Source organism: Silene latifolia, chromosome Y, assembly GCF_048544455.1.
Source record: "Silene latifolia isolate original U9 population chromosome Y, ASM4854445v1, whole genome shotgun sequence".
NCBI classification, from domain to species: Eukaryota; Viridiplantae; Streptophyta; class Magnoliopsida; order Caryophyllales; family Caryophyllaceae; genus Silene; species Silene latifolia.
The window spans coordinates 420892129-420899535 of record NC_133538.1 but is presented as its reverse complement, the minus strand read 5'-3'; positions in this window follow the sequence as shown (position 1 = coordinate 420899535).

The window sequence follows — 7407 nt, the reverse complement described above, 5'->3', positions numbered from 1 at the left end:
TATGCGCATTATATAAATTCTAGACATGCTGGCTGCAGATGGATTACTCTTAACAATTTTTCGAAAATAGTTCATAGGTCTTCTGGGGGTTTTGGATGCAAATACTTTTGTTAAAACAAAACGGGACAGCAGAGCAAACTATATTTTCTTTTAAGTTAAAGTTTCTATGCTTGAAGCCAATTTCTAGAACTAAGGAGCATGTATCACGATGGATTCAGAAAAGCTCTGACGAATCCAAGGCTGCTTCTAATTATGTAATACTAGTTGTTGTATCGCGCGCTTTACGCGCGATACCCCAAAATATTATTACTTTTGAGTTGTTGTTTGCCTAGCGGTACCCCAAAAATAATAGAAGTAATGGACTTATTTACCGAGCTTAGTAATTTAATGAAGCCAAATTACATAAATGGCAAATGTGTTCCAATCACATAATAAGGATAATTGTATGCATTAAGAATTGAGTAATCTCATATTATTTAATATTGTAGAATGAAAAGACGTTTATATGCAAAAAAGAAATCGATAACAAATCAACTGAAATTAACTAAACTAATACGAATTTTGCACTTTTTGGAATAATAGTATTGTCACTCGATTGTGAATATACGATCGACAGATGTTGAATATGGGAAAAAGCCCTAGTAATATCATAGTAAAAGTAGTTCATTTGGTTTGATGAACTTTGAGTTTTCGCTTATATTAAAGGAAAAATTGATGGGAATAATCCCACCTTTACCTCATCTTCCAAAAATAATCCCACCTTTCAATAATCCGAAAACAATCCCATCTTTTAGCCCCGTCTTCTTTAAACAATATCTTTTACCTGTTACCTGATTAAACGGTTTCCTTTGTGTTATTTATACTCCTTTCTAAATTTTTTATATTTATTTTATTTCATCTCTTCATCTCTTACTCTCTTTATCCCTAAACTACTCTGAACAAACTTTCAGCATGATCAAACGAGAAGAAATACACCATTGAAGACCCCATTTCATAGGCCAAAACCAAAATAATTAAAACGTTCTAATAAAAAATCATTACATAGGCCACAATTAATTAATTCGTCATACTCTACCATTGTTAATAAGCTGTACACATTGCCATTGAAGACCTCACTCCATCTCTTAGTCTCTCTTTCAATTAAAAGCGACTCTCCGGGTGAATTCCTCACACTCAAATGGCAGAAGCAATATAATGCCCTATTTTACCTAGGTTGTTGTAACGATTCGTTGTGGTGGTGTGCTTGTTATGGATCAATTCCTCAAACTCCGTCTCGCTGTAATCGACTGAGTAGTGATTTAGTGTATGTGCAGTAGAAGTATGATGTAAAGCCTTGAGTGTAGTCCAAACTTAATCTGCTATTCAATCAAGGATTACCTACACTACTCTATGATGCAAAGCCTTGAGTTGGAGTATTTGTTTTTCATGTTCTGTTTTGCTTCGTACAAGATTTAAAGGAGTAAGAAATGGTTAGTAATGAAGTAAAGTAATTAAAGCAACAATTTGAAGACAATCATATTACCTACTAGAACAAGTCATTTTTATAGAAGGACTATTTAAAGAAGATGGGGTTTAAAGATTGGATTGTTTTAGGATTATTAAAAGGTGGGATTATTTTTGGAAGATGAGGTAAAGGTGAGATTATTTCCATCCATTTTTCCTATATTAAATGAGTAGATTTTACTTTATATTAGCATGATACAAATTTCTAACTGGGAATAAAAGAAACATTATGATCAAAGTAAAAATTTCTCTGGTAATTAATATCTTATTCTTCGTCTGTTCACTAAAAATAATGCCCCAATTGCCTCCTAGGCCGTGACATGTAACATTTGATACAAACCAAATGAGAACCTCTTATTAGAAGAAGTTTTGCTTACAACCGTAGGTATGCATCCTCACTCCCCAAAGAAGTATTTTTTTTTTTTTTTGATAAGGTAAAAAAACTCCCCAAAGAAGTATTGGTTTGGATGATTTTACACTTCGTTGTAAAGTATACTCATTTACAACGGTTTGGATGAAATGAAATTTGTTAAGCCCTATTGTCATCTTTTCCTTTTTTTTTTTGCAACTTGACAATTTAATTCAAAGGAAACCGTATTTCTTAATCATAGAGTGGTATGAATTCCACTTCGTCACTCCACTTATGATCATTCCTCCCAAAAAATAACATGTATGAATTTTACTAAAGTTCCTATAAAGATAGCATCATCAATATAAGAAGCGGAATAGAAGTTCAAGTGTGTATAATTTCATTTTATATAGCAGAATGTATGGACTTAGAATTTTTCTCACATGTACATTCGAAGTATTCGTCTTTATTTGGCTCATGTAAGAATAATATGCAAGGTCTCAGGACATTGCATATTTTTCAACAATCGGTGTCGGATAAGTAAACTAAGACGAATCCCCATACTTCTAACATTACAACTCCATCACTGGTACTTTGGGCGGCGTACCAATGACCTTCATAATTGATGGTCCAAGCATTAATAGCAAATGTTAGCGAGTCCGCCATTGAACCATGGTTTAGAACATAACAAAAAGCATCAATAAAATTTACATTCCTAAATGTCAAAAACGAAATTTATAGTGCCAAGCTACAACTTTTATTAAGCTATGACCATGTTTGATACACAAAAGTACATTGATCAATGACCTTAATGCAATAGTTCACTTTTGTTACATCCAAATTCGCTTAAAAAAACATTATATGATGATATTGCTCAAATCAACCTATGAAACACTAATGCAGTTCCTGACCAACCAACCTAGTGGATCCCTCACTGTTCAATATACATTTCCAGATACAACACGTCCCAATAATAACAAACCACATAGATATTTAAAAGCATCGTGTTATATGATGGTACTAGATTTCATGCTCGTGCGTTGCACGGTTAGTAAATAGTGTTTTGTTTTTAAGTGAGTTTAAAATTATGCATAGTAGAGTTTGTAAGAATTTTAATACTCACATCCAAATCAAAAATAACACTTGTTTTTGACACTATTCATGGTCGTAGAGAATTTTTGATATTATCTTTAATTTTTAAGACAAAATATAGTCATGTAAGATCTTGTTTGATTTATCTTCTTAAATGCTATAGGAATATCAAATTTTTATAATTTTTAATAATGTGTAATTAAAAATATTCACGTGACAAAACGTGTATCGGCAAGTGTGATAAAGTACATGTTACCTTTGATGTTATACACTATTATATTGACTATTAGGTTTCCGTCTCTTATATAATTTGACTTGGAGTATATGACATATTACATAAACAACCAACTTAAAGAGAAATTTTATCAGTAGAACAAATTAACCGTGCGTATACTATATATAGTGCGTGAGCTCTATATTACACGAAATGGACGTGAGCATTTTAATTTGTGTGTTTCCACACTATATTGGGCTTGGCCCAATTAAAATAGAAAGTTAAAAATAAAGAAAATATATATTCCTATATTAGGAGATTGGCATTAGATATTATACTCCATAAATAAATAATATTCCATCAAATTTCCTATAGGATCGTTCTATAGTATAGGATGGTCTCAATAGAAAAGTTTAGCCCCATAAAAAGGAGTTGAGTCCCACAACATAGAAACGTCAGAACTATTTATATATTGGCCTTTGGCACTACAAAAGCTAACGACAAGAATTTGATTTTATAAGCAATAGGTTAAACAAAGTCTTGATTGTATCTCATTTGAAAATTTAGGATTCAAACTTAGCCTTGAATTTAGGATTGAATTTAACAGTACATGATTAAATTATTACTTTTAATTTCTCAAATTTTAGTAGGCCAATGTATATACTAATATAGTTTGTCATACATACTCTGACGGATTAGAAGTCGAGACGGAATAGAAGTCAAGCTCCGACCTACGACATATATAACCGAATAGAGAGAAGTTGAGTCAAACTTCTATTAAAGATAGAAATCGCGTAGTTGTCGAGTTGTATTTAATTATAACTGTTATTTTGTCCTTGAATAACATTCATAGAAAAGGTGCTCAATAATCCACCTTATTAAAACAATTTTTGAGATAAAAAATTGTATGTTTTGCTAAATAATTAGAACATTATTTACACTCAAATCAAGTGATTCTTATTGGAATCGATCTTTTTGAGTTCGTCTATGACTCGTATCATGCTCACAGCCTACAATGACCAATGACAAACCCGAAACCAAGACCTTAAAGTCCTTAGCGAACCAAATATATATTCTCGCCACGCACGCGAACACAATATTTACCGAACAAAAAGACATAGTCATATTGTCGAAATTGACCTTGCACTATAATCTCACGCCTAACTTCCTTATATCCTTGGTTACATCCACAATTCTACGTGGTCATACTACACATAAACTCGATCGTAAACTGTACTCTTTTTTTTTCATCGTCATATGCGTTCAAAGGATTGATCATTCTTGTTTATATGGATTAATATGATCCGTAAACAAATTACTTTCATTATTTTAACAGGATATACATGTTGAGGGAGAGGCCGAGAGGGGAATTATATTTTAGTAAAGTAGAATATTGTTTGCTGTCAGTCCAAATAGATTTAACGGAGAACAAACGGAACATAGCATTAAATCCTTCACTGTAACTTTTCATAGTTTAGGTTCTTAACTGGAAAAAAATTGATAGTTTCATACCTTAAAAATTGATAGTTTCAGTTCTTAACTTAGTGTTAACTCTTGTTATAAGCAACTCCCATGAAAGAATCGGCTTTTTTAAGATCTGTGTCAAAATTAAAAATTAACAAAAAAAAAAATTGGTTAGATTAATAGGGAGTACTATAAAACAAATGTAAAAAGAACTCAAAATATAAAACTTATGCTGACACTTACTACTATGTCTATACTCCTTCTGTGTCAAGGTGAATTCTTAATTCTTATTCTTTTTATCGCAATCCATTGTTGGTGTGACACCCTCATTTTTAGCGTTAAATAAACACGTAAATTCTACAGAAAAACTGACAGGATATGTTTGTAATTGGTTCAACTAGATAAAACCTGTAATTTTTAAAACTTTTCTAAACCATTCACAAACATTTCCAAATGAAGAGTGCCAAAACCTGCAAATACTAACAAACTAATTTACATAACATTGCTAAAGTCGCGAGAATAAAGTGATACAAACCAAAGTAAAAGAGGGAGACATATGTCCCTCCAAAATATAAACACAGCCATATGTTTAAAGGTTTACTACAAAATATAACCAAACTAAGTTTAAGGTTCTTTTGCTCACTAGCTCGTCCGTGTACCCCATCTAATCATCATCAACCTGTCAATCGCATTTTATACAAACACGAAAGCCACAATTCAGTGGGGAGTAACTTCGAGTCCTCCCAGCCACGAAATGTCATATTTAATGTAACATGTAAACATGTAAACAACATCATAAATAATTTAATTATCGAGTATTCTAACATATGAACACTAAGCTGACCAATTTGAACTATCATGTGAAACATATAACAAACAGTAATCCAAACTTTATCAATTGTAACCGGCTTGCATCTCACCTATTACAATTCATAAAGTCACCATACAAGAAAGGACAATATATCAAAGACAGGCATAAGTTCTTAGCACGGTCAATAGTCACTCTGTAACTCGAGTCTATACCACGAGGTAGGGAAGGTAATCGAACCGGTATCTTGGCTCAGAGGTTCTATCAAAACATGGCCAAGACACAACACAACCCTAGTCCTAAATCTGCGCAGACCTAGACATGCGGATACACACCACCGCACCCAAGATCCACAATTTTAATAAAACCATGTGAGTACCCTAAGGAGTCCACCAAAGGGTTGGCTAGTACTTAAGCTGACCACTTACTCTCAAAATAAGTAACGAGGTCATGCCCCAACTTGGATATAAACCCACCAAGTCAGGAACACAAAGGCTATTAAGCAGTGAACATATACTCGTCAAAGACTATAAAGGCCTATCTATGACAAACACACACAACCTGCAAGCGTATTCAATACCAATTCCATTTCAAGCAATATTAACAATATTAAAGGTTTCGGGGAATCTAAGGCCGTTTCTACAATATAAGAAACCATTCAAATCAACCAACAACATATGTGAAATAAAAACATAATAAATGGCCTAAAACAAGAATAAGGCCAATTATCCAATTCACACTATAATTCATCCAACCGAATTTTTACCCACAACCCCAGCTCTGCGACAGGTACGGGTTCAATCGCGGCTGACCAATCACACAATTGACTGACATCGATTCAGTCAAAGGGACTAAGGGCTCAGTTTTCGGCATAATCATCCAAACATTGTAATTATCGCTATAAAATTTATTTCAAGCCTATTCATTACAATTTCATGTCATAACCTATCCTAACATGTGCAAACTACCAATATAAGAATAATTTTACCACCAACATTATATTTACTACTAACATTATTCATTTCATAAGATTACCCATATGTTACTTATACTAAATATAACATTAATAAACCCGAAACGATTTAACAACGCATGAAAAATCGCGAAAACAAGCAACGGGCTGACCGGGCCAACCCAGCTGCTGTGGGCTCGCACGGACTGCCGGGCCTCTTGGGTCGCCACCCCTAATCCTCCGTTTCTCCGTTTTTGTTCATTTTAACACCGTTTTAAGCATCAATTAATCATTCCCATTTCATTTCCATACTAATATGTGAACTTATACTTATAAAAGACATGAATTTAACCCATATTTTCATGTGAAACAAACCACTCAAATAACATTCACAAAAACATACAAAAAGCAAAGAATGTGACATTTATTCGTCGAGTAACTCGAAATATGTTACCTTTAGCTAAGAATGAGCAATTAGCACCTTGAACACCAAACCCTAATATACATTCTAGCCACTATCTTCAACTATGTACGAGTCTCCAAACTCGTCTTCTAAATCTTCACCTAAATAAACAATAAAAACACAATAATAAGCACTATAATCAAAACCCTAAAAACGGTGGATAAAATAAATTTAGGGAAATTGAATTTAAAACATACTAGGATGTTGGAAATGAAGAGAGGATTCCAAATATGTAATCCTTATGAAATTTGGAGTAGAAATGAGTGAATTATGATGAAAATCACCTTAGAAAGCTTAGGTTTTGGTATGAAAATGGTGTTTTTAGTTTAGAATATGTTAGAATGTTTAAGGAGGATGAAGTTGGAAAAGAAAAATCCAAAGGGAAGGAGGGGGGAGGAGGTGTGTCGTGGAAGGGGGGAAAGGAGGGGTATTTGGCGGAATTTATTAGTCGGTTTTGGCTCGTTTCGACGATAATTAGAACCGTTTGTCAAATGCAAATTCCGACAATGCCAAAGTTCTTAAACACGAGATTACAAGAATATTGAGTACTCATATGACCTAT